Below are 19,359 nucleotides of genomic sequence, written 5' to 3' on the forward strand. Positions count from 1 at the left end.
CAGTTGCTAATCAGGAAAGGGGACAGAAAGGAGCAGTCTAGTAACAACAGTGCCCCCCTGGGGTAGGGTCCCTGTCCCTCTTCAAGGAATATACAAAAGATTATCTTTGAGTTCTTCTGCAAAACTAAAACCCCAACATATGAAAACCAGAGAGGAAGACCACAAGAACAAGGCCTGGGGCCACAAAACACTAACTTTGAAGAAGGATGAAAGCTTACATCTACCCTGATCCTTAAGTGTGGCCCTATTTTCCACTCCAAAACTGTAAGACCACCTCTTACTCTCTCCCAAAGGAGGGCACAGTCTTTAGGGGAGTAGCCTGCTATGGCCCCCTTTGCCTTGCAAAGCAATAAAGCTATTTTTTTCTCCTTTGCCCAAAACTCTGTCTCTCCATTTCTATTCAGCACTGGTGGACAGAACCCGAGTTTCAGCAACAATGGTGGCAAATAGTCACTATCCTGAGATTTGGTATTTTTGAAAAGAGAATAATAAATTAAAGGATTATTTATAGAAGTATAAGCAGAGAATAGATAAACCACAAGAGATGGTATGCTACCACAGAGATTATAGAAAAGGGGCTGGGGAGCTTTTTCCTTCCTGGGCATAATAGGGCCTGTGGCTTTCAGTCAAAAGGCACAGCCAGTCCACTGTGACTCCTCAGAGAAGAAGCTAGGGAAGCAAAAACTCTCACCTCCCTCCCTCTGACCTCCTACTGTTTTTCCTACAGATGGAATTCAAAAGAAATCTAAATGGTAAAGGAGCCTCCAGCCTGCTAAGACACAGAGCTGAATGGAGCAGAGAGGGAAGAAGATGATTCCAGAGAAGCAGATGGAAGATATCCAGCCCAGACACCAAGGTATTTTCCACTATCCCAACCTGTCTCCTCTTTGAGGAATGACTGGAGTCAATACCTAAACACATTCTCTTTTGAAGAAAGTGGCATTTGGGTTAAACCCAGTGATAGCCCATCTTGCAACAGGTGACTTGGCACTTTGCAGGGATGAACTTTAGGGCAAGGCTTGGTCACATAATGTGTATGTCAAACAGCTTCATGGATAATGCAAATGTTGTTGTTTTCTCCTCCACTGAAAGCAAGAATCCAGGTTGATTCCAAATGAAGCCTTGAACCCATCTGCTGATGCCAATTCTGCTGCTGCATGGCTGTAACTCTAGTGGGGTAAGCAGCAACCCCACCAAACTGCCCAGGATCCAACTTACAGTTAAAGTATAGCAGGAAAGGGAAAAGATCCAGATAGGGCAAGGTGTCAACATCACAACGATCAGCAGAGCCAAGGTGTGGATCTGCCCTGAGTGTGGAATGCAGGAAGGGGCTGTCCTGCCAGTGGGGATTCTGGGGATTGGCTATTAGGGAAACCCTGACCCTCTGTCAGTCAAGAGAGAAGAAAACCAAACAAGTTGTCAAACTGTTCAGGTAAAGAAGCAGGCCATCACTGGAGAGCGTATGGAGAAAAGGGAAACCTCCTACACTGTTGGTGGCAACGTAAATTGGTAAAACCACTATGGAAAACAGTATGAAGGTTTCTCAGAAAACTAAATATAGAACTACCATATGACCCAGCAATCCCAGTCCTGGGCATATACCTGGACAAAACTGTAATTCAGAGATACATGCACCTGTGTGTTCATTTCAGCACTATTCACACAAGCCAAGACCATGGAAATAATCTACATGTCCATTGACAGAAGAATGAATTAAGATGAGGTACATATACACAATGGAATACTACTCAGCCATAAAAAAAATAGTGTAATCTGCAGCAACATGGATGCAACTACGGATTCTCACATGAAGTGAAGCAAGTCAGAAAGAAAAAGACAAACACCATATGATATCACTTATATGTGAAACCTAAAATGTGGCACAAACGAACCTACTTACAGACTCACGGACATGGAGAACAGGCGTGGTTGCCAGTGGAGAGGGGGGAGGGTGTGGGATGGGGTGGGAGTTTGGGGTTAGTAGATGCAAACTGTTACATTTGGATTGGATAAGGAATGAAGTCCTCCTGTACAGCACGGGGAACTATATCCAATCTCTCAGGATAGAACATATGGAAGATAGTATGAGAAAAAGAATGTGTGTGTATATAACACACACACACATATATGAATGACTGAGTCACTTTGGTCACTTTGCTATACAGCAGAAACTGGCATAACACTGTAAATCAACTATACTTATATGAAAGAAAGAAGGAAGGAAAGAAGGAAAGAAAAAGAAAGAAGGAAAGAAAGAAAAGAAAAAAGAAAAGAAAAGAAAAGAAGCAGGCATCATAAGCCACGGTTTGGTGGGCCAGGAAGATAAGACATGAGAATATGAGGGGGTGGTTGTAAGGGAAAGGGCCACAATCAGGCACTGGTTTAGATGGGCCTAACATGGTACTTCGTGTGGAAGGGCAGCTGTATTTCAAGGATGTGTGAGAGAGCAGAAGCAACAGGCAAAGGCTAGGTTTCCCAAAGTAGAGGCCTAGACAACAGGGTTGATGGACTCTAGAGACAGAAGCCAGGCCAGCCTCTCAGACCCATTCATACTCTTTCTCCTGTTGGATTCCCTTTGAAGGTTCCCTGATAGGAGGAACATCCATGTATGGCAATGATTTCTGATTAACCAGATATGTGTATTATCCCCTTGGGCCCTCTTGTTCATATCTGTTCTGCTCAGATGCACAAGACTCATCATCATTCTCAAATTCAGCATCAGCAACATCATGGTGGCATTGATGAAACAATTACCAGGCATGGTGCTAAACTACTGATACATTGCAGCAACACTGTCCGCAGCCTATCTGAGAGCCATTTCCCCTTCTTGGTTCAAAGTACCTCAGTTCTGTTAAGAGAACAAAGTGTCACCACATGGAATGAAGAATGGTTGGTTTAGGACAATCATAATGACCCTTTTCCCCTTTGTCATTGTTTCTGCTTTCCACTGGCAAGAATGAGCGAGTAGATGGACAGGTCCTGGATGACATGGCTGAGCACCAACTCTTCTCTGCCTCATCTAAATTCCTTGTTTAAATCAACATTATGTATCCTTGCAGTTTCAACCAGTGTTATTTGCAAACAGGAGTGTCTATCTGATGCAGGTGTGTTGTCACAATTCCAGTAATCCCATGAGGGAGGCATTTATTATTACTTTTTTTTTTTTTTTTTTAAGGGATGCACCCATGACATATGGAAGTTCACAGGTTAGGGGTCAAATTGGAATTGCAGCTACCGGCCTATACCACAGCCCACAGCAATGCCAGATCCAAGCCACATCCGCAACTTACACCACAGCTTAACCCACTTAGTGAGGCCAGGGATCGAATCTGCATCCTCACTGATATAGGGTACATTACCACTGATCCACAAGAGGAACCCCTATATGGGGAATTCTTTATAACCACTTTATTAGTTATTCCACTATACGAAGAAAAAATAACCTAGAATACAAAGATTTTTGACCCATACTTCACATTGTTGCTTAGAATTTGTGTCCTCATATCTTCTTGTTTTCTTCATTTTAAATTTTGTGCATTATGTGAATCAGGCAAGTACCTTTCATAATTTAAGAAAATTAGAGACAAAAACACATCCATTGAACTTTACCACAAGTCTATCTATACCAAAACAGCCTGGGGCAATCATGAAATCCTGCCCAAAGGACTTACTCGACAGGCTTGATGGGAGGCCCACAGTGTGGGCCTCAGCTCTATTTTGAAGAAACAGACCCACAGAATTTTACTATGGTGACATGCCCACTGTTCAGGCAAGTGTACCCAGCTGTGTGTTTGTTCTCTAGCAAAGAGGGCACATGCCCCTTAATCCTACCTGTGATTGGTTTATGTTTGCACCCTATCTGTAAATTATCTCCATGCCCCCACACCTGCCAGAGTTCCTGCAGACACAGGACACATGTAAATTCAACTTGAGAGGGAGGCACAGTACACCCTGTGCTGTGAATCGGGCCAGGGAATCACTCAAAGTCTTTTATAGATTAACTGCCTTCTCCAAGAAAAGAACAGTCCTCAGATGTTCAAAACAGAAAGGCCAGGGTTACTTCATCTTCACCTTTTCCCAGGCCTGATACTTACAAAGCACACTGAAATGTGCAACACATATTCCCATGCCGGTTCTCATATCATCATCATGATAACCCTACACAAGTAAACTGGGTAAAAGGTGATACCCACTCTACACAGATTCAGAGGCTGAGGCAAAGAACAAGAGTAGTTAACTAATGGAACCACCTAGAAATCTACGATCACAGGTCAGAAGCCACAGACACAGACCCTTAGGATCACTCTTCCATTTATTCATTCATTCAGCTATTCACAAACATTTGTTGATGGCCTATTCTGTGACAGCTTTACTATATGCACTGGTGATGCTATAGTGAACTTATAGCCCATGGCAAAGACAGACATCAATCAAATGATCAAAAACTACTAGAAAAATGTACATTATCCAGTGGGAGGGGGAGGAAGTGGGATGGCTGCAGAGTTTGGGATTGGTAGATGCAAACTATTACATTTGGATGGATAAGCAATGGGGTCCTACTGTACAGCACAGGGAACTATGCCCAGTCTCTTCAGTTGGAACATGATGGAAGGTAGTATAAAAAAAAAAAAGAATGTGTATATATATATGTGTATGTGTGTGTGTATGTATATATATGAATATGACTGCAACTGTACAGCAGAAATTGAAGGAACATTGTAAATCAACTATATGAGCTTGGGCTTATCAGACACAACCTAGAATAGATTTATAAGGAGATCCTGCTGAATAGCATTGAGAACTATGTCTAGATACTCATGTCGCAACAGAAGAAAGGGTGGGGGAAAATACTGTAACTGCAATGTATACATCTAAGGATGACCTGACCCCCTTGCTGTACAGTGGGAAAATAACAAAAAAAAAAGAAATAAAATTAAAAAAAAAATTTTAAATGTGTATTAGTTTACAGTGAAGAGTAAAACACAAAAAAATTTCTTTTGTTCTGAAAATTAAGTAGACGTGAATTTGATATTTGAGAAACATTACACTCAGAGATCCTAGGGCTTAAATGAATATGGTACACTTAAAACAACTAAAAGACTGGGGTCGGACGACTGGGAAAACTAGTGCAAGAGGAAACTGAGGAAGAAAACAAGGGCCAGACGATGCAAGAGTTCTGTACGCTATAGTAAGGATTGTAACGTTTAGCCTAAAACTTAGAAGAGGCCATTAAATGTGCTTATGTGTGTGTAGCTGTAGGAAGGAGATATGGTGAGCAGGTTTGCAGTGGGAAGTCTTTATGTATCACCCTAATGTCCATGAAAAATTGCTGTCCATGAAAATACCTCAGAATTCAATGTGCTCACTTCCTTCCTAGATCTTGCTCTTTTATTAGCTCCTACAGGCTCTACTACATATCTAATTAGATACCAATAAAAGAAGCAATAATGACAAACGCCCTCCTAAATGGGAGTCCCCCATTGTCCAACCTTTTATTTCACCACCAATAGTTTTTAATGAGGCCTTGTGATTGCAAAGTCACCTTAAAGAACACAGGGAGTTTATCACCTTGAAACAGGGAATATCAAAATTTATACTGGAACAGTGTAAAACCATCCATGTAACACTGGAGACTAGTATAATGCATCTATTTCACATTTGAAGAAATGGCCGAATGGCTCATTTGCAGTCAGTCATGATTTAAGATTAGGTCCTTGGCCATTACTCATTGGTACAGAGGCACATGCAAGGCATACAAATCATATGAGGATGATGGACCATTTGAAAGGCCTGACCCTATATTGTCTCCATGGGATTGAAGGCATGAACATTTCTATCAACATTCTAGATTCTAGGAAGGAAACAGAGTCTTTAAAAATAATTCCACAGAAGTCATCTAGATCCAAAGACTAACAGTGGTTGAAATTTATAATGAGGTAGGATTTGGTGCCATGAGGAAGTGGCCCTTTGAGGTGACCAGCATCCTCAGTCTCATAAAATAATACATGGCACTTGGCTTTTGTTGGTGTCAATGTATAGATGGGATACCTTATACTTCTATGAGAAGTTAGAAGAGTTATCTCATCACATGGGAGGGTTAAAAAGATGGAGGAAGCAAAGGAAAGAAGATGAAGGGATTGGTAGAGAATAATCTCTCTGAAAAAGGAATAAGGAAGGAGCTCTGAACTGTGGCTCCAGTCTGCCACTGACTTACCATGAACCCCTGGACAAGTCACTTCTCTTCTCAGCACCTCAAAAGTCCCTAAGTATAAGATGCAAGAATATCCACCTCAGAGGGCTTTAAAAAAGCAAGTGAGTACATAAATCATTTCTTAAAAATAATTCCCAAATACTAATCTCAACTCAGCGATGACGGAGCAAGAAGTCTGAGTTCTTCCCAGCATGGGTGCTGGGTTTCTGAGGCCAAAACACCAAAGAATTCAAGAAATGGAAATCACAGATTCTTCCCTAGCTCCTTCCTTCCTTCCTTGTGCTTCAAAGACAGCATTAACCTGTATTGCTGGTATTGGTAAAAGTGCACTGAGGAACTGAGTGAGTGAAGCGCTGTGCTGGGGACACAGCAGGATGAATCAGTCTGGAGGTGTCTGCCTCCAATGGAAATGAAATTCCATTCTGTGTAATACAGGCATTCCGAGTAACCCAAAGCAGCTCAGGTGATGGCCCCAACTCCAAGCCTGTAAGTTCTTATGTGTGAAATTGGCTGTCAGGAAAGTGATGCCCTCAGACTAATAGACTCTAATGAGTAGAGATGCAGCAGGATCTTCCTGAGAAGAGTTAAAGACAGCAATCACCCAGGCCCTTTAAGGAGAAGGGAAGTTATTTCCACTCTAATTGCCCAGGAAAACCCTCCGGTAAGAGCACAGGCACATTACCCAGTTGGCTTACTGGCTCTGGAGCTCCTGCTGGAATAAACGCTTGAAGAAGTTAAGAGAGATGAGCTGAGGGACAAAAGTCAGCTGAACTTGGGGTCAGGGCAGGGAAAAGCATGCACAGAACCTTTTCTTTCAAAGCCTCCTCATCCCCATACCCCGCCCTACCCCGCCCAGACACCCCTGCAAAAAAAACAGCCTAACAGGTTCAGCTATAAATCTGTTTCTTTGCATCCAACTGCTCTGGCTGCTATTATTTATAACATTAATTTAATTAAAGTTCCCAGGGAGATAAATGAATTTCTTTACAGTAGTGTAGAAAATCAGTTCTTTTCAATGACAACATCAGAACCCCTGGTCTAAGTAGAAAACTAATGTAGTATTTGAAATTCTTTTTCTTTTTCAATTAAAAAGTCCTCATGACTCATGCATTTTTTATTCTCCAATGCTCTTTTCCAACAAGTGAAGCATAAAAGGAACAGAGACAACTAATATATAAATGTACATTTTTTAAAAGATAAGTTTCCATCATATGTATTGTTCTGGCTTGATTTTTTCTCTCATTGCTTTCCTTTTTAAGGAATAACAATACATATCCATCAAAAAGGACAGAGTCGAATTGTAACAATAAAGATGCAAGATTCAATATTTTTTTCCTACAAGAAAACATTTGTTTCTCCTGCAGTCTATTTCCCCTTCCATTCATCCTATAGAAACCCATGTCCACACAAGACAATCACAACCTGAGATGTGTTTGAGGGCATGTAGATAAAATCACTGAGTTGGAAATGAGACTTATTTTCCTATTTTAATACATCTTGGACCCCCACGTATATAATAATGTACCTTCTTGTTATGGTACTCATGGCCTCAGGTAGCCAACAAACCACCAGATAAAAAGAAGCTTCTGTTGTATTTCTTTTTAGTCCTTTTCATTTGCAACTTTGAAAGCCCAGGAGTGCAGGTAGTTGGAGGGAAATGCAGGTCACTCTCTCATCATTCACTTCAATTAGTCTTTTCACCTCCTACCTCTCTGTGCCATGGAGGCCATGGTTAACCAAGAGCACATTTAAACCTACCAGGCAACAAGAGGAAAAGATAAAGGTTTTTGAAAAGACAAAATTAGAAATAGTTTGCTACTGATGTCATTAGAAGAAAGGACAAAGTTAAACTTGGAACCCACCTAATGAGGTTGCAATGAATAAGCTACAGGGTACACTGCATCAGTAGAAGGGCAGGGGTCTCAACCAGAATGAGGCATCCAACATGGTAATGTCTAAACTGCCTTAACAATTAAGCAGCCATTCTCTTAATTGTTCTCTTTTGTTTTGCCAAAGAATCTCTACCTTTGAATGTTATTACATCAGCCATTAGATTCATTCTCTCCCATTACTTAAGTCTCTACAGCTTAGCAGCAGCAAAGGCTTTTTTCCTTCAGTATTCAGAGGACATGTTATATTTTTCAAGAGTACAACTACCCATCATCTGCTGGCTACAGTATACTGCACTATCTTGTAGACTACCAACTTATCAGAGCCTCCATGGCTAGGGCAGCCTGCACCCCCAAAGAGCTGCCCACTGTCATACATGTCTGGGGCAAACAGTTTGAAAGAAAGAAAAAGCGCAGGTAGAGAGAACAAGATGTTAATATCCCTTAGATCCAAAAATCCTTATTCAGCCTCTACCTCAGTGAGGAGGGAGGGAACTGAGGGGAAAAAAAAAAAGAAACAGCTATAGTGGAAAAAATTAAAATCATTTTTTAAAAATTGGGCATATAGCATAAGCAGTCTTTGCTCACCAGCAACCTGTTGTATTGTCAACCCAAATAACAATTCAGATGACTGCAAAACCCCTGCTGGTCTACTATAGGAGCAGTAGAAGAAGATGATGGTGGGCTTGGTTGCTCTCTAAAGTCCTGAAGGCAAAACAAAACAAAAAACAAACAAACAAACAAAAAAACAAATAGAAAATGTCCTAACTAAGCACTACGATGAGGCAGAATCAGAACAAGATACTCAGAAGAATAGAAAGAAGATTTAGAAATCATCTAGTCCTAGCCCTTCATTGTATACCTAGGGAGTTAAAGCCCAGAGACTGTAAATAAATTTCCCAGGGTCATAGGAACTTAACGTGTTTCAGGTTCAAGTTTTCAGTCCAGAACACTTTTGTGCTAAAAAGCCAGATTTTCAAAGTAGAGAATCAAATAGTATATATTTTGTGTAAGAGGTTCAGGAAATTACAACACGTTAGTTTCCTCATTAAGTAAAACTTCGTGCCTGGCTTTATATCTTCTCTTAAGAGCTGTGATAGGAGTTTCTGCTGCACCGTAGTAGGATAAGAGTCCAGTGTTTTCTCTGAGGTGGCAGGGGTTTGATCCTCAGCCTGGTGCAGTGGGTTAAGGATGGGATGTTACCACAGATGTGGCTTAGGTCACAACTGTGGCTCAGATTTGATCCCTGGCCCAGAAACTTTCATATGCCATGGGTGCAGCCAAAAAGAAGGGGCGGGGGAAGCTGCGATAATTCTGGCTCATGAGTTGAGGAAGGGAAAGTAAATCTTTGAACCTCCTGTCTCACAGAAATATAAAAGGAAATAAGCCATGCCACATTCTCAAAGCCCTGTCAGGATCAACAAAAGATCTTATTATATTGGAGGGGAATATTTCCTTTCCCATACAGCCTTAGTTACATATTTGTGAAGAGACTCTGTAGTTACATATTCTAAAGGGACTCTGGTAACACAAAAACCATGCATCAGACAAACTTTTGGAGAACCATGCCTAGGATTTAGCAGTCAAGTAACTTCAGGGACCTGACAGAGACCTCCAACCCTACCCTGTACCATGGATCCATATTACACACTAGATCTTCACCCATGGTACATGAACCACTTTTTGTTTGTTTTTGTTTGTCTATTTAGGACCACACTCTCAGCACATGGAAGTTCCCAGGCTAAGGGTCAAATCAGAGCTGTAGCTGTCAGCCTACACCACAGCCACAGCAATGCCAGATGAGAGCCACGTCTGCGATCTACTCCACGGCTCATGGCGACACCGAATCCTTAACCCACTAAGCAAGGCCAGGAATTGAATCCACATCCTCATGGATACTAGTTGGGTTCCTTACCACTGGGTCACCACAGGAACTCTGAGCCACTGTTTTTTTTTTTGTTTTTTTTTTGTTTTTTTTTTTTGTCTTTTGTCTTTTGTCTTTTTGCCATTTCTTGGGCCGCTCCCACGGCATATGGAGGTTCCCAGGCTAGGGGTCGAATCGGAGCTGTAGCCGCCAGCCTACACCAGAGCCACAGCAACGCGGGATCCGAGCCGCGTCTGCAACCTACACCATAGCTCACGGCAACGCCGGATCGTTAACCCACTGAGCAAGGGCAGGGACCGAACCCTCAAACTCATGGTTCCTAGTCGGATTCGTTAACCACTGCACCACGACGGGAACTCCCGAGCCACTGTTTTTATTCAGGTGAAAATTTGAATAAATTGTATTCTTTTCCAATATGATATTTTAACATCTTTTATATAAGATGATAAATGTTTGTAGTACTTCATGATGCTGTATGTTTACATAGTAGTTTGAAATTTTCTGAGGATTTTATACCCACTCTCTTGGTACATTCTTAAAACCATATGGCAGAAGAGTTATTATTACTCCCTTTTTACAGATGTGAGCATACTTCCTGGCATATGAATGAGTGAATGAATGAGTCAATGAATGAATGAAGAAAATAAACTTTAAAGAATCTAAGACATAGCTTGCCTGATTTCACACTCCTGCATCACTGCATGTAATTCACACTTTATAAATGGCAAAACCAAGACAAAGGTCCAGCATTCCTAAGTCTAGGTTAAACCACACAGCCCATATGCCTGGTCACATGGAGGACAACTCTTCTTTCCCTGTCCTCCCCTCTCTCACACTTCCTTCTCTCTCTCTTTCTGCAGGCTCTCTCTCCCTGCCAACTAGATACCACTCACCATACACACTCTTCTCTTGCCAGCACTATGACTGGCTTTGTAATGCTCAGAAGATGAACCTCATTCCAAGCCCGATTCTCAGATGACTGGTACAGAATCAAATCACACAGTGGCAAAACTATAAAGCTACAGAAATTGTCATGGATTTTCACCTGGGATGGTAAGATATTAAGAAGCTACTCCATGTCCCCAGGCACCCTTCCTCTAGTGAGCTCTCAAACCTCATTGTCTCTACCAGGAATCCAGCAATCCATCATATTCTGTCTTCTAGCATCCCATGTACTGTTACCTTGTACTGCTCCATAAGTTTACACATGGGTATGTCCTGGCTTCCTCACTTGCTTATCATCTCTCCCTGGACAGAGGATCTGGTGCTTCTGGGTGGCTAGAGATGAGGCACATGCTGACTTCTTGATTTTTGTTTGTTTATAATGATTTTTATTTTTTCCATTATAGCTAGTTTACAGTGTTCTGTCAATTTTCTACCACATAGCAAGGTGACCCAGTTGGGGTTAACGCAAACTATTGCTTTTGGAATGGATAAGCAATGAGATCCTTCTGTATAGCGTTGGGAACAATGTCTAGTCACTTATGATGGAGCATGATAATGTGAGAAAAAAAAGTATACATGTATGGCTTCCCGATTTTAATTGTGATGAGTTGTGTGCATGTGTTCATGCCTGTGAAGTGACTAATTTATCAGTCGGGGAACCAGGAGATGGAGAATTTTGGCCTGGCTCTTTTGGAAGCTGTGTCCTTTGATAGTTATCGCTTTATTTCCCCCTCCTTCCTTTAGTGCAAACGGTTGTATCAAAGCCAATGTAGTACTTTCTATATGTGGCTTAGCTACATTAAGGCATGTGCAGTTTAATGATCTGATATTGGTTAATACCTTTGAAACTCTCTGGAGAGAAGATGCCATTTCACCATATTTCATTATGAAAAACCTAGAGGTAAAAACAGATGCTCAAATCCTGAAGTTACTCTGAAATATTCGACAGAAACCTTGAATTACTGACTTGTTTAGTAATTTATAATACGTTTATTTCTCTGGTTCTGATGTGCTTCAAAACCAGTTGTATGGAAAAAGTGTGCTCCACAGTGAATAAATAGCATGTGTTAAAAGTAAAATCGAAATATGTTTACTGTCTATACTATAATCATTGAGTTAGCTGTCAGTGACAACTGGGCTGCAGGTGTGCGTGTGTACACATGCTGTATCATGTTTTGCAAGCTGGAATAAATGAGGTGAGAGTTCAGAATCCCATTGCACTGTGACTGCGTAGGAGAGTTTTTTTCCAGCGGTGAGGCAAGAGAAGATGGGATGCGAGTGAGGAGGCCCACATGTTGCAGAAAGTTGTGGCCAAAGACTGGATGCATGTACCATTTGAATGGAAAGCTTTTTTGAGGCCAGTCTCCACTGTCACTTCAAGACCAAGATGCTGGGAGTAACTCTTTTCAGTTCTTCCCACTGCTGACCTGCCACTACGCATTGACAAAACAGCCTGCTCACAGGGTGTCCATCCAAGTCCACAATTTCCCTGATATCCAAGGACTAGGGCCAATCACTGTGGGGGGACCTGGTGACTTCAGAATTAAAAAAGATGGAATGAATAGCCACAGACTTCCCAATAGCAAAAACTCCTATTTCTTAGTATTCTCACAACCTAGCAGAAAGAGTGTATCCAATACTTTAATTGGATAGTTTGATTGAGAATTTTAAATTACCAAATAAAGAGAAGGAAGGAAAATCTCTTTCATGGTAAAAGAACACTATACACTGAAGCCCAGGTGTCAGCGGATTGTGGCTTTGAGCAAAAGGGACAGGCCGCAGAGTGAGCTGAGAATGGAGCAGGAGAATCCGAGGAAGGTTAGTTCAGGCCTCATTCTTGGCGTTGTTGGCAACTATTAATGAAAAGGCAGCTAAAGAAAAACCTAAGGCAGTAGAGATAATCAGGCTGGCCACCCAGCTGAGTGGTTCCTTTTAAGTTTCTAGCTTGAGGTAAATGCTACCCACACTTTGGGAGTTTCTAACTAGGCCCAGCTAAGCAGCTAAAGCAGAGAGAAAAGTGTGTCTCAGTAGCAAGCAGAACATGTTCAACTACCAACTAAAATAGCAGTCGCTTTTCTTATGACAATTTGCGTAATTAGGTTGAAAAGGCTCTGTTTCTCAGTTCTAAAAAAGGTGCAAAATCCTGCCACCTTACAGTTCCTTGGAGCAATGAAACTGCCTGGGAAATCTCCTCCCAATTTCAAGTATTTTTATGGTTCCTGAACCTTCTGTAGCGTCTCCCTCCAGGGAAGACCTTCTGGCATGGTTAAGAATTAGTCTTGGGAAGGACATGATTTTCAGAGGCAGCGAGGGAGGAGGGGTGGGAAGACAAAGTTTTAGGATTTAGATCCTGGTTCAGTTTGGGCTCCATACTTTTTACCTTATGTGATTGAGACAGGGTTCCTTAGCTTCTCAGAGCCTTTCTAATTTCTCATCTGTAAAATGGGTCCTATGAAATACCCCCATATCATGTGGCTGTCCTAAGTACTATTATACCCAGCACATCACCCAGCCTAGGGTAGATGCTCAATAGACATAGGTCCCTCCCCTTAGGCCAATGCAATAGTTCCATTAGTAAGATTCCACATCTTAGCAAACAACTCCAAGAATCAGCAATGTAAGACCCATGGGAGGAAAATACCAGAAACTAACAAACTGCTCACACTGAGTCTGGCTCTTATCTTTCCTCATGTTCTAAAGTTCAAGGCCATAGTCCCTACTGTGGAGCTAAATAGCCTAGTGGTTAGAGCAGGCACTAACAAGTCAGACTCGGGTCCAATCCTAGCACTGCCACTTAGCAACAGGATTGCAGAGACAGAATGTAACCTCAGTTCCATCATTTTATATTTTCTTTTTGTCTTTTGTCTTTTTATGGCTGCACCCGAGGTATATGGAGGTTCCCAGGGTAGGGGTCGAATCAGAGCTACAGCTGCTGGCCTACACCACAGCCACATCAATGGCAACCTACACCACAGCTCATGGCAATGCTGGTTCCTTAACCCACTGAGCAAGGCCAGGGATCAAACACATATCCTCATGGATACTAGTCAGGTTCGTTAACCAATGAGCCATGACAGGAACTCCGAATTCCATCATTTTAAAATGAGAAAAATAGCAGCAGAGTGATGAATTAATCTATATGAAGCACTCAGAACTATTATCAGCACAGCCAACACCCAATAAAAATTATCTATCACATCATCATTTATTATCTACCCAATACAACTCTAGTGGGTGATAGGTTGAGAAAAGTAAGATAGTATAAATTTAAGGGTAAAAAGAATCAAAAAGGAAGAATTTCACAGTAGTATGAAATGCATAGCTTAGAGAATAAAAATCAGGCTTTCTGGAATTCACTCTTTGTGAGTGGTCTATATGAGAAGTATTAGACCAGTACTCTGAACACTATGAGGTGCTATTGAAAGAAGCTGAAGACAACTCAAACAGATGGAAAGATACACCATGTTCTTGAATTGGAAGACTTAATATTGTTAAAATGACCATCTTGGAGTTCCTGTTATAGCTCAGCAGTTAACAAAACTGACTAGCATCCGTGAGGATGCAGGTTTGATCTCTGGCCTCACTCAGTGGGTTAAGGATCCAGTGTTGCCCTGAGCTATGGTGTAGGTCACAGACACGGCTTGGATCCCACATTGCTGTGGCTGTGGCATAGGCCAGCAGCTATAGTTCCAATTAGACCCTACCCTGGAAACCTCCATATGCTGAGAGTGCAGCCCTAAAAAGTCCAAAAAAAAAAAAAAAAACTGTCTTACTCAAGGCAGTCTATAAATTCCATGTAATCTCCATCAAGTTACCAATGGTATATCTCATGGAACTAGAACAAAAAAATTTTAATTTGTACAGTAATACAAAAGACCCCAACTAGCCAAAGCAATCTTAAGAAAAATCAAGTTGGAAGAATTAGACTCCCCAATTTAAGACTATACCACAAAGCTAAAGTCATCAACACAGAATGGTCCTGGCACAAAAACAGAACTACAAGTCAATGGAACAGGAATGAAAGCCCAGAAATAAACCTACTCACTTAGGGTCAATTAATCTATGATGAAGGAAGCCAGAACTTACAATAGAGAAAAGACAGTTGCTTCAATAAGTGGTGCTGGGAAAACTGGCCAGCTACATGGAAAATAATGAAATTAGAACATTCTCTAACATCATTCAAAAAAACAAACTCAAAATTGAAGAAAGACCTAAACATAAGACCAGATACTATAAAACTCCTAGAGTTCAACAGAGGCAGAATACTCTTTGACATAAATCATAGCACTATCTTTTTTGTATCCATCTCCTAGAGTAATGGAAATAAAAATGAAAATAAACAAATGCAACCTAATTAAATTTAAGAGCTTTTGCACAGGGAAGGAAACCTCAAACAAAATGAAATGACAACCTACAGAATGGGAAAAAATATTTGCATACAATGGGACCAAAAGAGATTAATTCTGAACAGTTCATACAGCTCAATATCAAAAAACAACAACCACCCAATCAAAAAGTGGGCAGAAGCTCTAAATCAATACTTCTCCAAAGACAGATGGCCAACAGGCACGTGAAAGATGCTCAACATCACTAAGTATTAGAGAAATGCAAATCAAAACTACTATGAGATATCACCTCACACCAGCCAGAATAGCCATCATCAAAAAGTCTACAAACAATAAACACTGGAGAGGGTGTGGAAAAAAAGGAACCACCTTACACTGTTGGTGGAAATGCGAATTGGTACAGCCACTATGGAGAACAGTATGGAGGTTCCTTAAAAAATTAAAGACAGAGGAGTTCCCCTCATGGCTCAGTGGTTAACAAATCCGACTAGGAACCATGAGGTTGCGGGTTTGATCCCTGGTCTTGCTCAGGGGGTTAAGGATCTGGCATTGCCATGAGCTGTGGTGTAGGTCGGATCTGGTGTTGCTGTGGCTGTGGCGTAGGCCGGCAGCTAATTAGACCCCTAACCTGGGAACCTCCATATGCTGCAGGAGAGGCCGTAGAAAAGGCAAACAGACACACACACACACACACACACACACACACCCAAAAAAAAAAAACTAAAAATAGTTATCATATGATTCTGCAATCCCAATCCTGGGCATATATCCAGAGAAAACCATTACTTGAAAAGATACATGCACCCCAATGTTCGGCAGCACTACTCACAATAGCCAAGACATGGAAGCAAACTGGGTGTTTACTGATAGCTGAATGGATAAAGATGTGGCATGTATACATAATACAATGGAATTACTCCACCATAAAAAAGAATGAATTACTGCTATTTGCAGCAACATGGGTGGACCTAGAGATTATCATATTAAGTAAGTCACACAAAGATAAGTATCATATGATGTTGCTTTTATGTGGAATCTAAAAAAAACAAAATACAAAATGAACTTATGTACAAAACAGAAATAGACTCACAGAGAAAACACACTTGTGATTACCAAAGGGGAAAGGTTAGGGTGATATATTAGAAGTTTGGGATGACAATATTCATAGTACTATATATAAGATAGATAAATAACAAGGACCTACTATATAGCACAGGGAACTATACTCAGTATCTTATAATAACCTATAAGGGTAAAGAATCTAAAAAAAGATTAAGCTGAATCCTTTTGCTGAACACCTGAAACTAACAACATTGTATATTTCAATTAAAAAAATTTTGATTTTTATTTTTCTATTATAGTTGATTTACAACATAATTTATGCTGTATAGCAAAGTGACCCAGTTATACACACATACATATACCTACACATACAATCTTTTTCTCACATTATCCTCCATCATGTCCCATCACGAGTGACTAGATATAGTTCCCTGTACTATACAGGAGGATCTCATTGCTTATCCACTCCAAATCCAATAGTTTGTATCTACAGTCACAAAACTTCCAGTCCATCCCACTCCTTCCACCTCCCCCTCTGCCTTGCAACCACAAGTCTGTTCTCCAAATCCATGAGTTTATTTTCTGTAGACAGATTCATTTCTGCCATATATTAGATTCCAGATTTAAGTGATATCATACGGTATTTGTCTTTCTCTTTCTGACTTACTTCACTTAGTATGAAAGTCTCTAGTCCCATCCATGTTGCTTCAAATGCCATTATTCTGTTCTTTTTTAAAAGATGTATTACACCAGCAACTTGATAAATGGACCAGAGTTTCTACCACTCGAAAATCAGCCACTGTTGGCTAGGAATAAATTTGTGAAGATATGTTTGTTTTGCATACAAGACAGTAGTCTCGCCTTAAACTTTTCTTCCTCCTTCCTGGGATTCTGCACCAAGTATTTGGTTTTCTGGGGACCCTCACCTATGTGTTGCAGCCAAGGCTATCCTCCAGCTTCTGCCACCCTCAATCTAAACCAGTGGTTTTGAAATGCTAGTCCCTGCACCAAGGCTAACCTGCCTGCCTAAGAACTACATGGAGAGCTTGTGAAGAATGTAGTCCCATTCTCAGGGACTCTGATCCACTAGGTCAGAGAGGACTCCTGGTTACCATATGCTTTTTTATAGGTTCCTCAGTAATTCTTAAGTATAGTCAGGTTTGGGAATTCTGTCTAGACCTTTCCTACAGCAAAATCAAAATTTACTCTCTTCTGGCCCCGTCATTCCAGGCCTCTCGTTCCCTGACCTATCCAAAATACCCACTTTTGTTGGGTCCATAAATCATTAACTGGCAACCACTTTACGTTTTCCCTCCAAGATCTGACATAAAGGACAACACACTATGCTACAAACCAAAGTAAGAAAAATTTCAAGAGGAGGGAAAGAATATTTAGAATCCCCTTGATCCTTTCTTTATAAATGGGGCTGAGCCTAAAGTATATTGTGGGTTCCAGTTCTTCTGTTCTCTCCCTACTTTTCTGCTACGGAGGCCAGGACATACAATAAATGAAACTTTAGGGACAAAGAGACCCCAAAAATGTGCCGAATAAATATTAATAGCCACCCACCACCATGTATTGGGCACAAAAGGCCAGGAACCACCCAAAGCACTTTACATAAATTCTTATTTAACATTCCCATCTATGAGTATGTGTAGTATTAGTATTCCCAGTTTACAAATTAAAAAACTTGAGATGCAAAGAAATTAACACACCCAAATCTACATGGATAACAAGAGGCTGAGACAGCAGAAAAGAATACCTAATGGGATGAGACAGTTTGTGAAGGCAGGAAACTTTCAATGAGCAGAGACATAGCCTCTCTCATTTTTTCCTCTTCTCTTGAGAGAAGAATATTGGGACATAGAAGATAAAACATTCGAACGGAGAAAGCAAAAAATTGCATAGCAAGCAAATAGCCATTTCTTCAGGACTTTTCATTTGAGAATTACCATACCAGAGCTTTGAGGCTTCCTTCTGGCTTGTGTCATAAAAGGACATACAGGACCCTCCTGCTCTCCCATTAGAGCAGCACATTAGTGCTACCTGACAAGCCACTTGAGTTCTAGAGAACTAAAGGAGCCAATAAGCATTTAAAGGTAGAAAGTGGCCCAGATAGACAGTGGCCAGGGCTGGCTTTATCCAGGCTCTCCCGCCCAAGACTGCAGCGTGAAAAGGAGCTTGTAGTTTCTATGGACTCTTTGTCCATGCACACACATTTTATCAGGCTGAAGCCACAACTTTTCAGAAAATCCAGCAAGGACCTTAAATAGGTGACATCAAAATGGACCAAGATTCACTTCAAGATGGTGGAACTTTCCTTAAGCCTGACACTAGTTTCTGTTCTCTGCCCTTCCAGATCCTCTTCTCTGCAGAGCTGGAGTGGCAAGCACATTTAAGTATTTCCTCATCATAAACGCAGCCTGGAGTTGACTTGACTTTGGATTATGTTCCCTCCTATTGGGTGCCAGAAGGGAGGCTGCCCCCGGAACGCCTGTTCTTTAAGTCTTATGGCTGAACAATCATTTTATTTATTTATTTATTTATTTTTAGGTTTAATTTACTTTTTTTCTTCTTTTTTTTAATTTTCCCGCTGTACAGCAAGGGGATCAAGTTATCCTTACATGTATACATCACAATTACATTTTTTCTTTCCCCACCCTTTGTTCTGTTGCAACATGAGTATCTAGACAAAGTTCTCAATGCTACTCAGCAGGATCTCCTTGTAAATCTATTCTAAGTTGTGTCTGATAAGCCCAAGCTCCCAATCCCTCCCACTCCCTCCCCTTCCCATCAGGCAGCCACAAGTCTTTTCTCCAAGTCCATGATTTTCTTTTCTGAGGAGATGTTCATTTGTGCTGGATATTAGATTCCAGTTATAAGTGATATCATATGGTATTGGTCTTTGTCTTTCTGGCTCATTTCACTCAGTATGAGATTCTCTAGTTCCATCCATGTTGCTGCAAATGGCATTATGTCATTCTTTTTTATGGCTGAATAGTATTCCATTGTGTATATATA

The 19,359-nt window shown here is 41.0% G+C and overlaps 1 protein-coding gene and 1 long non-coding RNA gene across 5 annotated transcripts in view; both read right to left on the reverse strand.

Moving 5' to 3' along the window:
• The window catches only part of NELL1 (neural EGFL like 1), a 945,951-nt gene that overhangs the window by 774,887 nt on the left and 151,705 nt on the right, over positions 1 to 19,359 (reverse strand). The window lies entirely within an intron of this gene.
• Positions 11,314 to 15,752, reverse strand: LOC146405332 (uncharacterized). Its single transcript, XR_014837183.1, has 2 exons — positions 15,342 to 15,752; positions 11,314 to 13,867 (listed from the first exon to the last, which is right to left on the reverse strand). It is a non-coding gene; the product is annotated as an uncharacterized LOC146405332 (long non-coding RNA).

This window comes from Sus scrofa, chromosome 2 (assembly GCF_054392235.1).
Source record: "Sus scrofa isolate SSC_HxYL_T2T_F1_AM1 chromosome 2, Sscrofa_HxYL_maternal_Yorkshire_Landrace_v2.0, whole genome shotgun sequence".
NCBI classification, from domain to species: Eukaryota; Metazoa; Chordata; class Mammalia; order Artiodactyla; family Suidae; genus Sus; species Sus scrofa.